This window comes from Ochotona princeps, chromosome 10 (assembly GCF_030435755.1).
Source record: "Ochotona princeps isolate mOchPri1 chromosome 10, mOchPri1.hap1, whole genome shotgun sequence".
In the NCBI taxonomy this organism is placed as follows: Eukaryota; Metazoa; Chordata; class Mammalia; order Lagomorpha; family Ochotonidae; genus Ochotona; species Ochotona princeps.
In genome coordinates, this window is record NC_080841.1 from 38,625,738 (window position 1) to 38,647,471 (window position 21,734).

At 39.9% G+C, this 21,734-nt stretch overlaps 1 long non-coding RNA gene across 1 annotated transcript in view; it reads left to right on the forward strand.

The window, feature by feature from the left end:
* LOC131481323 (uncharacterized) overlaps positions 1-20,128 on the forward strand; it is a 53,210-nt gene extending 33,082 nt beyond the window's left edge. Inside the window, exons 3-4 of the long non-coding RNA XR_009246230.1 lie at positions 5,478-5,528; positions 19,991-20,128. This is a non-coding gene — a long non-coding RNA (uncharacterized LOC131481323). The remainder of the gene's footprint in view (positions 1-5,477; positions 5,529-19,990) is intronic.
* Positions 20,129-21,734: the final 1,606 nt, after the last annotated feature.

Below are 21,734 nucleotides of genomic sequence, written 5' to 3' on the forward strand. Positions count from 1 at the left end.
TATATATGCTATTTATATTATCTATATATAATGGTATTTATATTACATATATATGTATATGTATTTAATACTACTGTAGCACTACATGCTTTTCAAAGAGCTTTTGCACAGCAGATATATTTAAAACAGTGACTACATTTTAAACCAGGAGAAGCATTATCTTAATTTTATAGTTAAGGAAATTAAAATAGAATAAATTACTTGAGATTCAACAATAGGTATATCAAAGGGCAGATCTGACTCTTCTTTTTTTAAATAATAGAGTTTTAACTGGAGTTAGTTCCTTAGAAGCATCTTTTATTTATTTATTTTCATTTATTTGAAAGGCAGAGATAGGTAGGTCAACAGATGGACAGACACACAGAATCCATCTTCCATCCACTGGTTCACTCTAAATGCCCACAATCCCCAGAGCTGACCCAGACTGAAGCCAGGAGTGCGCACTCAGTCCAGGTCTCCCACGTAGGTGGCAGGGGACCCAGTCCTTGAGCTGTTGCCTCCCAGGATGTCCTGCGGCAGGAACCTGGACTGGAAGCAGAGCAGAGACGTGAACTCAAGAACTCTGATAAGGAATGTGGATATCCTCTGGGGTGAATGCCCACTGATTCTTCTGATACAGAATCCCAGGATGTTTGTACCACAATCGCTATTGATAAATACTGAAATAAATCTGCTAAATGTCTTGTAGCGCTTAATGCCTGCTAGGTATATTTAATATGTATTTGCTAATTGTTTCAGGTAAAAAAAAATATGCATTTAGCTTTGTGTGTGTGTGTGTGTGTGTGTGTGTGTGTGTGTGGTGTAGCAGACTTGGTAGAATAACCTAACTCTGAAATCTTGCTAACGAGAACACTAATTGTTTCAATACTATTTTTAAGGTGCAAAGTTTACTCTGATGGTCCTGTAATTCCTATCAAGACTCTTATTTATCGTTTGTCCTTCTCATCTATCCTCCAGGAGTGCTGCAGGGTCAGCACCTGAGCTCCATGACTTGAATGATTTTTCTAAGACAAACAGCAGACCTTATAAAGATCTGTGTTTCCTTCTGTATGTAGGATTGTACCCCTCTCCTCCCGTATTTGAAGGATAAGAGAGATATGACTAAATTTTCTTACATAGGGGCTTAACTTAAATATTTAATTATATATGCTTACTATTTTCTAGGTGTGAAATAGGATGATATTTATATCTAAGAACATTTCTTGAGACTCAGAGAGAGCCCCTAATGCTGATTCACTTCCCAGAGAGCCAGGGTAGCCAGACCAAAGCCAGGAGATAAGAATTCATCTAGTCTCCTACATCAGTGGCATGGATCCAACCATCAGAGCTATCATCTGCTGCCTCAAAGTGTGTGCTTTAGTCAGAAGCTGGAACCAGGAGTGGGGTTAGAACTCACACCCAGGCAAACTAATAAAGGAAGCATGCACACAAAATAATGTCTTAACAGTTATCCCAGATGCCCATCCATAATCAAGGACTTTATTTAAAAATAATCCTGTTTGAAGACAAACATTGTGGTGCAATGGGTAAAGCCACCACCTGCAATGCTGGCATCCCCATCAGAGCACTGGGTTGAGTTCAGGCTGCCTTGTTTTTGATCCAGTTCTCTGGGAAAGCAGCAGAAGATGGCCCAAGTACTTGGGTCTCTGTCAGCCACATAGGAGACCTGGATAGAGTTTCTAACCCCTAGCCCATTCCTGGCCAATGCTCCCATTTGGGAGATGAACTAGCCAATGATATCTCTCTCTCTCTCTCTCTCTCTCTCTCTCTCTCTCTCTCTCAAATCTGCCTTTCATAGAAATAAAAATGAATCTTTGAAAAGATAGAAATCGGGCCTGGCGGCGTGGTCTAGCAGCTCAAGTGATTGCCTTGAATGCGCCGGGATCCCATATGGGCATCAGTTCTAATCTCGGCAGCTCCGCTTCCCATCCAGCTCCCTGCTTGTGGTCTGGGAAAGCAGTCAAGGACAGCCCAATGCTTTGGGATCCTGCACCCGTGTGGGAGACCTGGAGGAAGTTCCTGGCTCCTGGCTCCAGATTGGCACAGCACCAGCCGTTGCGCTCACTTGGGGAGTGAATCATCAGACGGAAGATCTTCCTCTCTGTCTCTCCTCCTCTCTGTATACCTGGCTTTGTAATAAAAATAAACAAATCTTAAAAAAATTAAAAGATAGAAATCATTCTACTTGTATCTGAGCATAAACAGCATCTTTAGGGGAACATAGCAGGTACTTTCTAACATATTTTTTTTACCTTCTTTATTTCAACCACACTCAAATAAGTAGCAGTTTCTTTGTAACCTAGAAACACCCAGACACTTTCCAGTTTTGCAAAGGTTGGTAGAAGTGGCATCACAAACAAAACTTTCTAGGAAAAAGAAATGAAGTCTCTTGCTTTGGCCCTTTGGATAATTTAAAGAAGTAAGTATAGTCTTCAGGCTCATTATCCATTGTGGTTGAGCTCACAAAACAGAGTGGGCATGCTCCCCTCCGTTGGATGCTTTTTATCATGATCTTCGCCTTTCCAAGCTAACTATGCCAGTGACATTAACCTGGAAGGTTTGGAATGTGAAGAACCAGGGAACTCACTTCCCTGGCCTTCTCCCCAGCCTCTACTGTTGTTTCTGGTAAAGCGAGGAACACAGAGCCCAACTTTGGAGGCCCCTGAATCTTGATACCGGGCAGAGAATACATTGATATGGTTGTACAGGCTGTTAGTGTCAACTGCTGTTCCCTGGCATTCATATACTAGGGCGGGAGTCCAAGTTGGTGAATGGGCAATAAGCCATGCCAACAGATGGGCATAGGGATGACAGCCAAACGACTATGTATGTCATCAAGTATAGGTGTTCAGTACAGCAATTCCAACTGAGAAGATCAAAACGACTGTCTGTCTCAAGCTTATGGTTAAAAGTCTGTCAATTCATGTCTTGTTTAGTATAAATGGACTGGAGTTTAAGAGAAAAGATTTTGACAGTTTTTAAATTTATTTTTTATAAAACCATAAAGATAACTTCGACACTTGGAATAGATAGTTTGGCAGTGTTTTTCTCAGCCAAATGTATTTCAACTTTTCCATAAAATTTCATAGTCATTGGGACTGGCGTAATGACTCAATAGCTAATTCCTTACCTTGAAAGTGCTGGGATCCCATACAGGCAGTGGTTCATGTCCTGCCTTTTCTACTTCCCATCCAGCTTCCTGTTTGTGGCCTAGGAAAAAGCAGTAGAGAACAGCCCAAAGTCTTGGGACCCTGAACCCATGTGGGAGACCTGAAAGAAGCTCCTGGCTTCTGGCTTAAGATTGGCTCACCTCCGGCTGTTGTGGCCATTTGGAGAGTGAACCAGTGGATGGAAAATCTTTCTCTCTGTCTTTCCTTTTCTCCATGAATCTGGTTTGCCTTTCCAATAAAAATTAATACATATTTAAAATTTTTCATAATTATTAGCTCTCTTTTGAAGAAATATGGAACCAGACCCTCACAGAATGAGCTTATTCATTTCTCATTTGTTATGGGACTCCTTAAATGCAGTCACCTCTAATATTTTAATGTCATGTATACTCCTTAAGGAAATCTGTCCTGACAGATCAAATACATTTCCTAATTAAACAAATTGTTAGATCTCTGAAATACCTGAGTTAGGAAAGATAATCCAGTAAGAATACCTTAACTAGTGCTTTGAATTTTTCCTTTTTGAATTCAGGACCTTCAGATTATGAGACTGAAGCGCTGCCTACTGCGCTAAGGAGGCAACTAAATTTTTCCTTTTTGAAAAAGATTTATTTTGCTTGTTCAAAAGAGTAGCAGAGGGCCTGGCGCATTGGCCTAGCAGCTAAAGTCCTCGCCTTGAACACACCAGCAGTCGAGGACAGCCCCAAGCCTTGGGACACTGCATCCGCTTGGGAGACCTGGAAGAGCTCCTTTCTCCTGGTTTTGGATCAACTCAGCTTTGGCCATTGCGATCACTGGGGGAGTGAATCATTGGATGGAAGATCTTCTTCTCTGTCTCTCCTCCTTTCTCTATATATCTGACTTTGCAATAAAAAAATAAAAAAATCTTAAGAAAAAAAATAACAGAGAGAGGTGGAGAGACAAACTCAAAGAGGCAAAGTTCTTCCATCCACTGATTCACTCCCAAATGGCTACAATGGTTGGGGGCTGTGCCAGGCTAAAACCAGGAATCTGCAATGCCAGCTGGATCTATTTACTTATTTGAAAAGCAGAGTGACTGCGGGAGTTTTGGGGAGAGAAAGATATTCCATACACTGATTCACTCCCCAAACAGCTGCAAAAGCTAGGGCTGGGCCAAGGTAAAACCAGGCGTCTGGAACTCCAACCAACATGGGCAGCAGGGACCAAGCATTTGGGCCATCTCCTGCTGTCTCTCTGATTAGCAGGGAGCTGGATCCAAAGAAGGACAGCCAGAACTTGAAATAGCACTCCTCCAATTTGGGATGCTGGGATAGAAAGCACCAGCTTAACCCTGTTCCACAATGCCAGCTCCTCCATAGATTTTTTAGAAAACATTTTCACTGAGGATTATAAACAGAAAAATACACAAGCCAATAATTACAAACTTTCATAAACTGAATACACCCACAAAAAGAGCAACATATGAAGAAACAATTCACTACCCACCTCTCAGAGGGCACTGTGTTTTCCTAGTGCCCCCTCAAAGGCAGCCCAAGACCCTGTGGGGACTGAACCATGGAAAAAACATGTTCCTCTCTGTATTTCTCCCTGTCTCTCTCTAACTCTGCCCTTCAAATATATAAATAAATTTTTTTTTAAAAGTAAAAATTCAAAGCACCATTTAAGTGACATACAATAGCATGTGTAGATAACAACTGTAAATGACAAAGCATTTGTCTCTAAGACCCAAAGAGCAGTCAAGCTAATCTCTGAATTAGACAATAGGAACTTAACACAAACTTGCACAGCCTACGTGCTGCATTTTAATTATTATGGCTTTACAGTGGCTCAGACACCTACTGAGGCACTTTATGATCATATGTAGATGTCTTCCTGGTAAGACTTGGTGCTAGGGGTGGTTAAGGCACTGCTTGAGACACCGTCATTCCATGACATAATATCTGGGTTTCAGTCCTGGCTGCCCTTCTGATGTCTACTTCCTGCTGATGAGCACTTTCAGAGGGAGCAGCTGATAGTACAAATACTTGGGTCCCTGCCACCCATCTCCATGGGAGACTAACCTGGTCCAACAACATTTACTGTGGATATTTGGAGAGTGAACCAGCTGATGGGAGATTTGTCTCTCTTTCTCTCCACCTTTGAAACAAATAAATTTTTTTAATTAAGATTGTTTTTTCAAATCCTCATAAGGGTTCACTTAGGAAATACAAACTCAGCGTTTCCTGAGTTCCTGATGTGTGCCACTCCATAGGTCACACAAATGTTACACAGTTCTCGTGATAACTTCGCCCAACAATGAAATAAACATTATTCTCATTTTTATAGATGAGGAAATTGAATCTTAAAGAGGTTGAGTAATTTTCCCAAGACCATAAGGTAAGTATGGATCTAAAATTTGAACCCAAATCTTCCTAATTCCAACACTGATGCTCTTAATCACTATACTTCAAAAATAGAAATGACATAAGATGACTCATCTCTGTGATTTAATTCCTTGCAATGTGTACACACATCCATTGTCATAACAGAAGTAATATGATAGGAATGGAGTCTTATAAAAAAAGAAACATAGGTGAATTAGTTGGTGTTACTAGTTACTATTGCACTCCATGGAAGGTAGTGCAGAGAAGGTATCTGGAGTCTAGATGGGACTTTGGTATTTTACGGCACTGTTAACTATGCTATCATCTGTAGGCACAAATTCAGAGACCTATGGCCTAGTCTCAAAAAAAAGTATGAGAGGCATGAGGAATTCAAAGAGTAAGGCATAGACTCTTTGCTGCTGTTGGCATTAGTTGGCTTAAGGAAAATGGATGGGTCAAATTCCAAATTATTAGTTTATGTTGAAGACTAAAATCCAAGGATTTCATGATTATTCTTAAATAATACCTTATTGATTGCAGAGTAGGGGTGACAGGTAGTGCTGTTTCTGAATGAAATATCAGTGGGAATGCTAGCCTACCGATTCTTTGTCTTCGGGTTAAGACACTGAGTGGAAAAGCATGCTTAGGACCCTGAGGATTACAGTATGGATATTAGGGAGGATTACAGTAACCCAGAGTATTCTGAAACTCTAGTCCCACCCCTGCTGAGTCTGTTTGGCCAACTGAAGCTTATAAAACTCTCCTTGCCTTGCTTGAAGACTCCATGTAGATTTGGCTTGATGAAAATCATTTTGTTTCTGATTTATCTCCTCCACTCTTTATTGTGTCTCTCTACCTGCTGTTTGTATGTACATAGTTTATATATACTATATAGTTATATACATGGTTTTATATATAATAAACATATTATCCATGTATATTATACAATATATAAACACATATAATATATATGAATATGCTAGCATATTGAGAGATAAGCTATAGTAACAGTTAAGAGATATCAATCATACATCAAGATAATTATAGAATTATGCTAATTTATATTGATAATTTTGGAAAATGGATTCTGAGAAAGACTGAGGAAATTGGTACATAATTTTAGATTAGGTTGACTCTAATGGGTACACTGATTTAACACCTGGGATTGCACAATAATTTGACAGAGACCTAACTGAATAAAGTAAGGATCCCAGAAATTCCTTGATACAATCTCAAGGGAAGATATTCAAATAGTGGGGAGATAAGAATGTTGGAGTGTACTAAACATTCACAGGTTCATTAGAAACACCAGGAGATACTGCTTGGATAGGGGAATGCCAGCACTGAAACGTACATAAAAGAAAATTGTCTTGGATCTTCTTTGTAGCCCCACGGACATGTTGAGTGAAATGGGCTCCTACCTGCATTCACCGATGAACTCAATGTGGGAATAACAAAATGTCAGGGCAGTAGTTATCTTGCTATTCAAGACGCTGGGCTCTGGCACAGGGGTTAGAAGTCGGGGAGAAATGTTGTCACTAGAGGTATACCACTGATTTCACTGAATTCTGTGCTGACAGTGTTACATGGGCAATGCCTGCCATGGGTAACAGTTCAAGAAAGTTACCAGAGATGACACAATGGTTCAACTGGCTAATTCTCCATTTCCAAGCAATAGCATCCAATATGGGCACTGGTTCATGTTCCAGCTACTCCATTTCCTATCTAGTGGGCTGGGAAAGAAGTGGAGGATGGTCCAAGTCTTAGAACCCTGCATCCATGTGGAGGCCTGAAAGAAGCTTCTTAGCTCCTGGTTTAGGATCGGCTCAGCTCTGGCTGTTGTGCCAATTTGGGGAGTTAACCATCAGAGGGAAGATCTTTCTCTGTCTCTTTCCTCTGTAAATCTACCTTTCCAATGAAGATAAATAGATCTTAAAAAGAAAGAAAGAAGAGAGAGAAGGAAGGAAGAGAGGGAGGGAGGGAGGGAGAAAGGACGGAAGGAAGGAAGGAGGAAAGAAAGAAAGAAAGAAAGAAAGAAAGAAAGAAAGAAAGAAAGAAAGAAAGAAAGAAAGAAAGAAAGAAAGAAAGAAAAAAGAAAGCATGCTACCATATTGTTGTCTGTGATGAATTCCACTGATTACTAAGGTAAAATGAGATTACTACTTAATAGATGGTAGGCGATGGGCATTTGCCACAGCAGTAATGCTGCTGTCTGATTTTGAGTAGTGTTTAGCTCCTGATTCCAGCTTCTTGCTAATTCATACCCAGAGAGGAGCAAGTGATACTTCCAATCTTTGGGTACCTGTTGTCCATGTAGGGGCTCTGGATTGAGTTATGGCTTCTGGATTTAGCCTGGACCAGACCTGGCTGTTTCAGACATTTGGGGAACCAGCAGATAGGAGTTATCTTTGTCTCTGTTACTCTCCACCTTTCAAATAAATCAAAATAAAAACAAACAATATAAGTATAGAGAAAGAATAAGTAGCAATTTTTAACGATGTGTTCATCAACTGCTACTAGAAATTCGACAATGGTAAGAACTGTAGAAAATCTGTTTATACGGGACCTTGAACTCAACCATCTTTCAGGAATGATGGTTTGAATCATTCCTTTGGGCTAACACACTCAACCAGCTGAAATTTTCAATGACGGCAAAGAAACTGATGTGTGTATTAGAGGAGGAAAATCCTAACATCTACCCTGGTCTTGTGATTCAGCACATAAATGAGGAAATTTTCTTTCTTTCCAAGTTTAACTAATTTTCATTCTCTGTATTATTTTCTATAGATGCTAACTTCACATAGTGTTTACTTTTATACCTTAGTCCTTAGATGATAGACTATGAGGTGGGATGGGAGTGAAATGGGAAGAGGCCTGCATCTGATGCTCAGCCCATGCCTGGAGCTGGCCGCAGTCAATAGTGGGCCTTGCGGGCCATAACTCTGAGGAAGGAGGTGAGTTTTCCAGTACACAGCAGTTTCACCATCAGGATAATGTCTTTCCTTCCAGGAGTTTTCTATGTGCCTTTTCGAATCTTCCTCCTTCCCTTTTTTGTTCTTTTTATCATTTCTTGCATTTCTGCAAATGTATGGAAAGTAGGTTGTATGCTGACATGAGGTGATCAGAGTGTGAAATACAGATCTGGGTTAAGACTTACTCTTTTTGCCATCCAGCATCTGATCTCTTTTTTAATACTTGAAGAAGCTCCTCGCTAAACTAAAAAGTTAAATTGTGTGTGTTTTTCAGATTCCATGTACCAAGGAGAGTACTGACAGTCGGCTGCATGTACCCATTGAAAGTCCCAGGGGTCAGCAACAAGTCACACAGGTCCTAGTGCTCTGGTGACAGCTGCCAACTGCGAACATTTCCAGAACCAGCAAGGGCGCTGGCTCTCATACTGCCCTCCTGTGCCCAGGGTGGCTACTAGTGATGGAATCTATGCCAAGCTCTAGTGTGGTGCTTTACCTACAGGAGAACAATGGCTGATTTGGAATGCTGTTTCCTGTCTAGGTAACCCCAACACAATGGTGTGTTGGAGCTGGCTGTATTAGCTTGCAAAAGCTAATTGCTGAACTTTCAGGAAGTAGATGAGCTTTTGCTAAATATAAGACTATAATTGTCTAAGTTTATAATTATTTTAAAATGCATTAGGTACCCAAAGCTTACCATTCCTTATTATTTTACCATTAACTGTGGACATAGCACTGCTTATATCTCTATCTTTATATTGCTTGCCAATTCTATGTTCTATGGCATTACACTAGGAGCTTGAGGCAGGCCATGGTGGGGATATTCACACATGGAAACTGGCAAACAAAAAAGATAGGGCTTTATTTATTCTTTTGTCAGTTGTCTACAATGTATATGAGGGATATGTGTTAACAACGCAGATTAAACTTTAAAGCATGTTATGCCCACAGCCATTACTTGCAAGTAGCACAAAAATTTAAAAAACACTTTTATTTTCCTGGAAAACTCATGTCACTGTATGAAAGCCTCATCCTCTAATCTTCCCAGGGTTTTTAAGAGCAACCTGCTATCCTTTTAAAAATCTTTTTTTGAATAGATCAACCAGAGTATGTTTTTAATGTCTAAGAAAACTGGTGGATACACCACTCTGTCTCTAATGGGACATGGATCTTTTCAGTAAATGTGAGAAAAATCTCTATAATAAGGCTTAGGTCAAAGTCACACAAGATTCTGTCTTTCATTCTAAAGCTTAGCCTCAATTTGTAACAAGAACATGCCAACCCTTTGAACAGTAGTCCAACTCCTGCTTGAAACTGTTGCCCTTTCGGAGGCTAGCATTGTGTCGTAGCCGGTTGGGCTACCACCTGTGACACAGGCATCCTTCAATCCAGCTGTCAACTAATGGCCTGGGAAAAGCAGATGACCTTAATGCTTTGGCCCTTGCCACCCGCGTGGGGGACCTGAAAGAAACTCCTGGCTTTGGCATGGCCCAGTGCTGGCTTTGCAGCCACTTAGGGAATGAACCAGGGAATGGAAGATTTTTCACTGTCTGCCTCTCTCTTGCTGAAACTGCCTTTCAGAATTTTTCTCTCTTTTTTAATCCTGTGTCTCTTGATGGCAGCCTCTCTTCTGCATCTTATGACATATGCCTACTGTCCCCAAATACAACTGCGTAAAATTAAGAGTTTTGAGGAATTGGGCTTCTCATATTTAAAGCAGCAACATTTATTGAGCACCTACTGTTTGCAGCACACTATGGCAGAAACTGTTGGGGAATGAATAAACACAGTGTTTGCAGGAGGCACAGACTTGAAGAACGTTACCATTCAATATGGAGGACAATATCGATCCAAAAACTGACATCCAAATTAGCCCATCTTAGGAAACAATAAAAGAGGTTTAAACTACCATAAAACCTTCCAATCCAGCAAAAGAACAGCAAAGAAATCATATTATTTATAATTGAAACCTACTGATTTCTGCAAGATAACCGTCATATTTTATCATTTATACTAACAAGTCAAGCTGGATCCTGAAAGTCCCCCAAATTAAATAATAGAAGAAGTAAATTTATTTCTATTTTATTTAAGAACCAGAGTTTGAGTTGAAAGCAAGACACAAACCCAGGCACTCCGATACAGGACACAGGTCCCCTAAGAAGCAGTTTAGCCACTAGATAGTCAAATGCTCACCTCGAAACAGTGTAACTCTAAAGCAGTTTTTGATGTTGCTATTGTTGTTACAAAAACACTGATACATGTCTTGAAGCAAATTAGTATTGCAAATTTCAAAATAAATTTTGCAATTCTTTTATAATATTAATTTTTAAAAATATTTACTTATTTTTATTTGAAAGGCAGATTTTCGGAGAGAAGGAGAGACAGAGAGTGGAATCTTCTATCCAGTGGTTCACTCCCCAAATGGCCACAATGGCTGGAGCTGGGCCAATCTGAAGTCAGGAGCAGACTGTTGGCTAACAGTTCCTATAGCAACTCACGTTACATTCAGTACTTCTGAAGACCCAGTACGACCTTAGTCCCCCAGATGGTACCTCTTCCAGCAAGCCGCTGAGGCTGTCTACAGTGCTGCCAAGGTGCCTCCCTCCTTAGGCTCATTCTGGGTGCCCTTCTCCATGTTTATCTACTTCCCAAGGGTTTCTTATTATTTTTTTTTTCTCCTTTTTTAAGGTTTATTTCTTTTTATTAGAAAGGTAGATTTACAAAGAATGAGAGATAGAAAGATCTTCCATCTACTGGTTCACTCCCCAAATGGCCTCAACAGCCAGAGCTGAGCTGATCTGAAGCCAGGAACTAGGAGCTTCTTCTGGGTTTCCCACATGGGTGCAGGGTCCCAAGGATTTAGATCACCCCTTGACTGCTTTCCCAGGCCACAAGCAGGGAGCTGGATAGGAAATGAAGCAGCTGGGACATGAACCACTGTCCATATTGCATACCAGTGCTTGCAAGTAGAAGAATAGCCAACTGAGCCACTGTGCAGAACCCCCTAAATTCTGTAATTAAAGGGACTTCCTGATACTCAATGTTCCTAAGCCCCGGCTCCGATCTTCTAGATGTCTCTTTACCTCCAGGTTCTTTTTTTATTGTAATAGTACTGGTTTTACCCCAGCCATTTTTGCTGTACTGTACTGCTTAAGAGCCTACAAATGCTACTGAGGGGTAGCAGGAAAAGCCTCTGCCTGTGGCAGTGCCCACATCCCATTTGGGCACCTGCTCATGTCTCAACTGTTCTGCTTTCCACCCAGCTCCCTGCTTATGGCTTGGGAAGGCAGTGGAAGATGGCCCAAAGCCTTGGGACCCTGTACCCATGTGAGAGATCCAGAAGAGATTTCTGGCTCCTGGCTCCAGATCAGTTCAGTCCCAGCCGTTGCAGCCATCTTGAGAGTGAACCAGCAGATAGAAGGTCTTTCTGTCTCTCCTCTGTAAATCTTTCAAATAAAAATAAGTAAATCTTAGGAAAAAATGTAATTGTTTGCCAAGTTCTGTTGTAGCAAACTTTATAACTAGTATGATTCTAAAATATCATGTTTTTAGAAAGACATTAAAGAGATGAAAAGAAGCTTTTGCTCAAGAAACAATAGATAATCTGAACTGGACTATATCCACTTTAAAAATGGATTCACTGGGCCCGGCGGCGTGGCCTAGCAGCTAAAGTCCTCGTCTTGAAAGCCCCGGGATCCCATATGGGCGCCGGTTCTAATCCTGGCAGCTCCACTTCTCATCCAGCTCCCTGCTTGTGGCCTGGGAAAGCAGTTGAGGACGGCCCTAAATACTGGGACCCTGCACCCGTGTGGGAAACCCGGAAGAGGTTCCTGGTCCCGGCTTCAGATCGGCGCAGCACCAGCCGTTGCACTCACTTGGGGAGTGAATCATCGGATGGAAGATCTTCCTCTCTGTCTCTCCTCCTCTCTGTATATCTGACTTTGTAATAAAAATAAATAATAAATCTTTAAAAAAATGGATTCACAGATAAAAACTTGATAACAAATAAAATGCAAACTCAGACTTTTTCTGGTGTACTCTGTTAAACTCTCTTCGGCGGGGGGTGGGGGGGGAGGGTGTTTAGCCCTAACAGTTAAGACACTGGTTAGGATGCCTGCATTTCACAATGTGATACTGTGACCTCATGGGTAAAGCTACTCCCTGCAGTGCCAGCATCCTATGTGGGCCCGCACTTGTGATCCAGTTCCCTGCCAATGCACCTGGGAAAGCAGCACTTAGATTCCTGCACCCACAAAGAAACTCCTGGCTCCTGGTTTCAGCCTTGCTCAGCCCTGGCTATTAACTAGCATTTGGTGAGTGAACAAGGAGATAGAAGATTCTCTCTCTCTCTCTTCTCTGCTCCCTCATCCTCCCCGCAACACTGCCTTCCAAATAAATAAAATAAGACTGTTAAAAAATGAAGAAAAGAAGCCTGTATCTCTTTGTGGCAGAACCCGTCAACAGCCACTCCTGGCTCTTGCCTGCAGTCTCCTGGGAGGCAGCGGGGAGGGCTCAGCTGGCTGAGTCCTTGCCTCTCAGAGCGGGACCTGGACCAAGCTTAGCTCCTGGCTCCTCCCTCCCTCTCTGCTGCTGTTGCACGCATTTGGAAAGTGAACCAGTGAGCGGAGTGCTCTCTGTTTCTCTCAGTAGATAAATGAAATTTTAAAATACCAATTTTACACGACCTTCAAGAAAATAAAAGAAGTCAGGATTATTCGATTCCAAAAGCAGAAAAACAAAAAAGACATGAGGAGACAACTGCAGACCAATATGTCTCAAAGCCTCACCAAAATCACAGCAAATGAAATCATCAAGACCAAACTGGTTTTAACATGCATGTGCAAGTTTGTTTCAAAACTTAAAAACCAACCAGTTCAACAGACTAAAAAGGAAAACTCAGGATTTTCTCAATAAGTGCAACAAAGACTTTTGACAAAATTCAGCATCTATTCATGATTTTTAGAAACCATTTTTTCAGTAAACTAGGAATGTAAATAAAAGAATATCAGAAAATTTCCTTTATTGCTTAATCTAAGAAAAGCCATCCATGTAAAACCTCTCAATGACATCATACTTAATGGTAATCAAATGCTTCCCATGCAGGTAAGGAATAATGCAGAGAAAGTTCTTGCCCAGCATCATACTGGAGGTCCTAGCCAGTGCAAGGAGGCATGAAAAAGAAATTCAAGAAATGGGGGAAGAAAGAACAGACTCTTCATGAAAAACATGATTGCCCATAAAATCCCAGAGCCTGTTTACAAAGCTACTAGAACTAATAAGTTTTAGTAAGATCAAACAAACAAGGCCAATACACAAAACAGTTGTATTTTATATACTTACAACGAATTTTAAAATTAAAAACTTTTAAAATATCATTTCAAGTAGCTCTTTAGGTAGGTGAGTAAATCCAGCAAAATGTGTGTAAGATTTGCCTACTCAGCTACAGAAAAGTGATGGAAAGAAATCCAAGGAGACATAAATAAAACAGAGATAGATCATGTTCGTGACTAGAAGACTTAATACTGTTAATACTTATTCTCTAAATTGATCAATAGATTATCTGTGATTCTAATCAAAATCCTAGTAATTGTCCTTAAAAATCAAAAATTTTAGAAATCCAGAATTTATGTGGAAAATTCAGGCAAAATGGAATTGCCAAAACATTTTTTTAAAAAGATTTATTTACTTTTACTGGAAAATCAGATATACAGAGAGGAGGAGAGACAGAGGAAGATTTTCCATCCGATGATTCACTCCCCTAGTGGCTGCATTGACCGAAGCTAAACCGATCCAAAGCCAGGAGCCAGGAGCTCTTCCTCCAGGTCTCCCACGTGTGAGCAGGGTCCCAAGGCTTTGGGCCAAACTCCACTGCTCTCCCAGGCCACAAGCAGGAAGCTGGATGGAAAGTGGGACCTCCAGGACACAAACTGGTGCTTACATGGGATCCTGGGACATGCAAGGCAAGGGCTTTAGCTGCTAGGCTACTGTGCCGGGCTCACCAAAACACTTTTAAAAAGAACAAAATTGGGAGACTCACACTACCAGGTTTTAAGACTATTGCAAATCTCCAATACTCAAAATCACATGATCTTGGTGAAAGGCAGGACTCATGGATCAATAGGACAGAAGACCCAGACAGACCCATACAGATAAGGGTAAACGTACAAAGCTAAGAAATGGACATCAGAAAATGTTTTTAAAAAATAGAGTAAAATAATTGAATATGCATGTGCACTCAAACAAAAACAAAAATCTTCATATTTTACATACCAAAATTGACTCAATATGGCTCACAAACTTAAATGTATAACCTAAACTAAAACTTTTATAAAACATGAGAGACAGTCTTTGTGACCCTGATCAGAAAATGATTCTTTAGACACAATATCAAAAGCATGATTCACAAGAATATTGGCTTACCCACAACTGAAATTTCTCTTCTTTGAAATATGATCAAAACACAAAAATACTAACATACTTTCCATGAAATATCCACAAAAGCATTTGCAAAAACTTGTTGTTGCAAAATGTATGTATTCAGAATCCATAAAGAATGTCCAACAGGCAGTAATAAGAAAACAAGCAACCCTATCACAAAGAAGTATAAGATTTGAATGGAACTTCACTAATGAGATGTGTGTGGATGTGGTAAGCCTTGTGGGACAGTGGGTTAAGCTGCTGTTTGGCATGCCCACACCCTGTATCAGAATACGATTTTGAGTCCAAGTTACACTGCTTCTGTTCAAGCTTTGTACTACTAATGCATCCTGGCAGGCAGTAGATGACGCTGAAGTGCCTGAGCCTCTGCGACCCACATTGGAGTCCTGGATGGAGTTCCAGGCTTGTGGCACCAGCCTGGCCCAGCCTGATTTTGCAGACGGAAGATTCTCTGTGTCTCTCTGTCATTGCCTTTAAGTAGACAAAAAACAACTTTTAAAAAAAAGCAAATAGGTACATATGACATTCTCAACATCATTAGTCACGAGAGAAATACAAGTAAAACCACGGGACCCTACCTAAAATGTCTAAAATAATAACGCATAACACAACATGCCAAAGAGAATATGAAGCAACAGAAACTCATACAATACTGGTGGAAATGCAATATGAAATAGCTAACACAGAAAACAGTTTGTAGCTAGTTGCAAAGTTAAATGCATACGTAATCCCATAACTTAGCAACTGCACACCTGGTGAGTTATTCAAGAGAAGGAAAAAATACGTGTACACAAAATCAGCACACAAAACTCTACAAATGTTTTGTTCATAATTAATGTTTAAAAACACCCTGAAAACTGTGCATATGTCCATCAACTGATGAGAGGGAAAACCAATGGTGGTAATTCAGTGCAATGGAATACTAGTCCATAGTAATTAGGAACCAACTGCTGATAGGCCAACAGGGCCAGTCTCAACAGCGTCGTGCTACACAAAAGGAACCAGACACAAAAGCCCACACGCTGCATGACTGCATCTGCATGATGTTCCAGAACACTGTTGGACAAAACTATGGTGAGACAAAGTAGATTAGTGGTTTCCTGGGATCAGCAGTGGAATTATTATACTCACCATAAGTGGAAGCATAAATGGGAGATTTGTTAGGAGGATGGCAGTGCCTAGTATTTTGAGTGTAGTATAACCACATAACTACACACATTTGCCAAAATTCATTAAAAGTTCAGTCTTATAGAGTCATAGAGTTTAACTCTCTGCATTCCAACAAGTATGGTGTCCTCTGGTTTTTAAATTTTTAATTTTAAATTTGGGGTCCGGGTGCTATGACTCAATAGCTAAATCCTCACCTTGCAAGTGCCAGGATCCCATAAGGGTGCCATTTCATGTCCCACATGCTTCACTTCCCTTCCAGCACCTTGCTTATTGCCTGGGAAAGTAGTGAAGGATGGCTCAAAGCCTTGGAACCCTGTGCCTGCCTGGGAAACTTGGAAGAAGCTCCTGGCTCCTGGCTACAGATTGGCTCAGCTCCGGCCTTTGCAGCCTTTTGGAAAGTCAACTGGTGGGTAGAAGATCTTTCTCTCTGTCTATTCTTCTCTTCATAAAATCTGATCTGCCTTTCCAACAAAAATAGATCTTTAATTTTTTTTTTTGAATTTGTTAGCTTCTGCCTGCCTCTCCCATTTGGGCACTTGTTCGTGTCTCAGCTATTCCACTTCTGATCCTGCTCCTTGCTAATGGCCTGGGAAGGTAGTGAAAGTGAGTCCAAACACTTGGGCCCAGCACCCATGTGAGCGATTCCGAAGAATCGCCTCTTAGCCTTGGAGCAGTCCAGCTCCTGCTGTTGTGTTTCATGCAACCAGCAGATGGAAGAGCTCTCTCCCTTTCTCTCTTCTCTCTCAGTACTTCTTCCTTTCAAATAAAATAAAACAAAATTTTATAAAACGTGATTGTTATTCTCAATTTCAATGCTTTATGGAGTCACAGACTTATTGTAAAAGGCATTTTCAGCAGTCAAAAGGATTAAAACCAAGCAAAAAATGTTCCAGAGAATATGAAGGCATCTTGATGTGAAGGTTTCTAAAGACCTTCTAAACAGTTGCTAACTAAAGCAAATAATTTAAGAAAATCTGGAGTATGAGCCAGTGGGAAGAGGGACTGGACAGCCCACTAGGCTATCTTAAGAGGGAGGCATTTACAGGTGAGCTGAGCATAATGGACTCCTGGGATGTGAAGGGAAGTAACAAAAATATTGTCACCAAGGTCTTTGAAAGGACCATGTGATTATGATTATGAGAGCTTGCTAAGATTCACTATGTTCTCTAAAAATAAACAAGTGTCAGTCAGCCCAGAAGATTTCTATGTAATATTTAAAATAGGTGCTTTCATGCTTGGGGGGCTGGTCCTCAAACGCTTACAGCACAGGCACAGCAGCTATAAACGTAAAAGAGAAAAAAACCACCTTGCCAGTAAAAGCAAAAATCACTACTGAAGAATTACAGTATTTGGTTTTATCTGCATACATGAAAAACATGCTTTAGCTCTGAAAAATTTTTGAAAGCCATATTTATTTCTACTCTACACGTGAGAAAAATGAAGCTTAGAGAAAAGTAAACCTTCACTTTAGGGTCACAGAATTGAGAGCAGGAGGGATGGAGGCTTGAGCCACTACTCCCTGCTCTAACTAACTTCACTTACTCAATGAGTACTCCCCATTATTTCTTACATATCAGGCACTTGTTTTATTAAATAACCCTTCATAAGAACAGCGATGTAAAAAAAAATGTAACAAATTATGTTACATTTTAAATAAGCTGTGTTTTAAATCCCAGAAATTCCAGTATAGTTTAAGAAGCTTAGTGACTTATTTATATGACTCTGTAATGGTCCTTAGTCATTACGATAAAAATAAACTTTCAAGTAAATTTATGAAAATATCCCTTTAAAAATAGGATGGATCTCTGGTTAAGTGCTACTTCCCTTGCCCCCACCCCCTGACACAAAATGATTGTTTTTCATATTTCGTTTTAATAAATTTCATTATGATCATTTCAGTATGATTATTATTAAACAGAATTTTAGAAAAGATTCTATTCCACTTGAAAGCAAGAAGAGGACTTGATGTGATGGCTTAATTGGCTAATCTTCCACCTTCAAGAGCCTAGAACACATATGGACACCAGTTCATGTCCTGGCTGCTCTGCTTTCAATTCAGCTCCCTGCTGATGGCAGCAGAGGATGGCCAAAAGCCTTGAGACCCTGCACCCATGTGGGAGAGACTCAGAAGAAGCTCCTGGCTCCTGGCTTCAGATCAGCTCAGCTCTGGCCGTGTGGCCATCTGGGGAATGAACCAACAGATGGAAAGTCTTTCCCTCTGTCTCTCCTCCTCTCTGTAAATCTGTCTTTCCGATAAAAATAAATAAAGCTTTAAAAAATGAAAAAGATACTCATTGCTGCAGGTGTTAAGCTTGCTGTTGTTTATTTCAGGTTAAAAACAAACAGAGAGAGAGAGGGAGGTTAGGAGAAAAAGCTTATGTGAATACCTAAGGAATAGCTAAAGACTGAACTATGTCACTTTGTGACACATTCTGCTCGCATGTTATATGGCAGGCAGTATGTCTGCAACATCAACAGTTTCCTGTAGTCACTCTTGACTTTAATGTAACAGACTAACATTATGACTCACTTGAACATTAGCCATAATGAAATGTCATAGTCTCTACAAATATTGATCAGAGCAATTTTTTTATAAACCAAACAAAAGCAGAAGGAAATTTAAAAGAAGTAATTTAAAAATGCTCTTTCAGGCTTCCAAAACCACCTTAATCATTGATTAGCATAGCTCACAAAATCTGTATTTTGCTTTTATTTACATCTACCTTCTTTTAAAAAGTCAATGCAGTCTTCAAATTCACATAAAGCATCTATATAGTCATTTTTTGTTCTGTTATGATTATAACATGTGGAGTGAGTGTTTAGTAGTTAAGACCTGGCTTGGGGAAGTTACCTTCTGTACAGGAGCACCTAGGCTTGGTGCTCCCTCTGCCCCTGAGTCCGGCTTCCTGCTGGTGCTGTCCCTGGGAGGTAGCAAGTGAGGACTTCAGTAGTTCAGTCCTCGTCACCCACACGGGAGGCCAGGACTGCATTCCTGGCTACTAGCTCTGGCTGGCCCGGCCCTCGGCGCTGCTGGCATTGGAGAAGAGAACCGGCACTTGAGAGCCTTTTTTTTCCAAATGAAAAATGTGCAAAAATGCAAAAAGGAATGTATAGTATTTATGGACATTTATAAAACAAAATATATGTCTTTATAGACATTCTTGGTCTCATAAAACTATTCTTCATTTCACAAACATTACATTACTCTTTTAACAAAAAAGAAGTTTTTTACAACTATCAACGACTCAGCTACAGATCATAGTTGGGCCTCATTTAAAATTTTGTCTTTCCAATGAGATGCTGGTCTGCCTGACACTGTCTGTACCAGCATGTCGGGGCACACTTAAATAACAGACTGACGGAAGTATGACTCCCTATAAAGTACTATACTATCGTAGCAACGTCGGGAAAACCTGTCGGGAGGTGGAAGTTTGGGGGGAATCCCAGGTAAAAATAAAATTAAAAAAAAAAAACAATTTTTTGTCTTTCTAATTTTAAGAAAATGTTCTGGAAATTCAGAATTTTCCTAGGCTTCATTTGCAGTCACATTTTCATTTATATTATTTTTTGTCAAATATCTCATTTCTTGATCTGTAATTTATGGTGCAATATGAGCATACACAAGTTGCGAATTATCTGATTAATTTTGATTTACAATTCTGCTGCTTTAAATGATCTAGATTTATTTCTTTTAGTATTGAAAAACTAAAAAAAGAAAGTGGAATAATTAACCAGATACTAGTAACTCAGGTCCAGTTTTCTAATTACAGTACTTGTATCACATTGACTGTATAAGTACAATTCTCCTTTTCATCCTGGTAGTCATTATTTTCTTGGTGTTTTATTACATTAAAAAGATTTTGTAAAACTTACCTCCTGATCTCTTTCCATAAAATAGATTTAAAGGCTTACGCAATGGAATCCAGTTTGAAAACAGCACTTGAACAAGTCAGAAACAACAATCATCATGTTTTAACTGTAACTGACAAAATCTAGAAGAGGAAAAGCTGCATCCCTGGGAACCACAATAGTGGAAAGGTTTTATCTATGTCTCAGATGCTTGTCTTCCTTAAAAGACTGTTAAATTACTTTTTGAAGATTTACTATGGCATCAAAATCTTGTATAAATTATTCGAAATATTTTCTGAATGGTTCTAGCTATGTAAGAAATGTGAGAATGTGGAAAACAATAATTCTACTAAGGTTTTTTAAAAATATGCTGTGAAACTGAATTATCCATACGGTTGTTTCAGGCCTACATATTATTTTGACAGGTGAGCTAAATATACATCCTATTGAACATAACACTCAGGAATGGGTGTTTGGCTCAATGGTTAGGACGCCACTTAGAATGCCCGCTATAGGAGAGCATAAAAAATATTTAAAGCAGCACATTCATAACAACCATAATTAAATTCTTTAAAATTATCTTAAATATTACACATATTTCAAAATATTAAAACATGTTTGTCTAGGCCTTTTTTTTGTAGGTAAATTATTTTCAAATAAACATTTTTTAGGATTTCCACAGAGCTTGAGAAAGAGAGATATCTTTCATCTGCTATTGGTTCTGCAAATGGCCACACTGGATGGGGTTGGGGTTGACTCTGGGCTGAAGCCAGGAGCCAGGAGTTTCTTCCAGGTCTCCTATATGGGTGCAGGCACCCAAGCACTTGAGCCATCTTCTGTGGCTTTCTCATGTTATTAGCAGAGAAATTGATCAGAAATGGAGCAACCAGAATATAAACCAGCGCCCTTATGGTATGCTTGCATTGTAGATGGCAGATTAACTTGTTACTCCACAACAGCAGCCCCTAAAATATTAACTTTAGTTCAATGCATAATTTGAAACACTTTTATATATTTATGTGAGGCAGAGACAGCTTCCATCTGCCTTTCTCATTCCAGATGCCCGCAAGCCAGAAACTTGGAATACAATGCCAGTCTTCTGTACGGGTGGTAGGAACCCAATTCCTTGATCCATCACAACTGCCTCTCAGGGTCGACAACAGCTGTTAAGCTGTAGATAGGAGCCAGAGCTGGGTATCCAGTCCTGATAACTCCATTGTAAGACACAGGCAACGTATCTTACCCACTAGGTTAAATGCCCACTCCCAAGTGTTTACTTTAAGGGAGTTAAAAGTATACACAGTATAATCTTCTTAAGTGTTTATAACGTATCTAATTAAGATAATCTTTCTTATGTTTTACTTAATAAGTAAATAGATTTATAAGCAAGTAGATTTCTGTTATCTGAATTTTAATCTTTAAAATATTCATTTCTTTGTGTCCACTTTCTAAAATTACATTCCTTAAACAAACATTTGTACATTTCTTAAATTTCAAACTTTAATATGCGAAAAATAATGCTCTTAAAACAAAGTATTTTTTAAGTTTTATTCTATTTGAAAAGCAGAGTTATAGAGTGACTTGGGGAAGACAGAGAAAGAGATCTTCCATTTCAGAATCATCCCTCAAATGGCTTCAGTGGATGGAGCTGACCCACACTGGAGCCAGGAGCCAGGAGCTTCATCCAGGCTCCCAAGTGGGTACAGCGGCCTAAGTTTTTAGGCCATCTTCTAGCGCTTTCCCAGGAGCATTAATAACAAGGAGCTTGATTGGAAATGCAGCGACCAGGACAG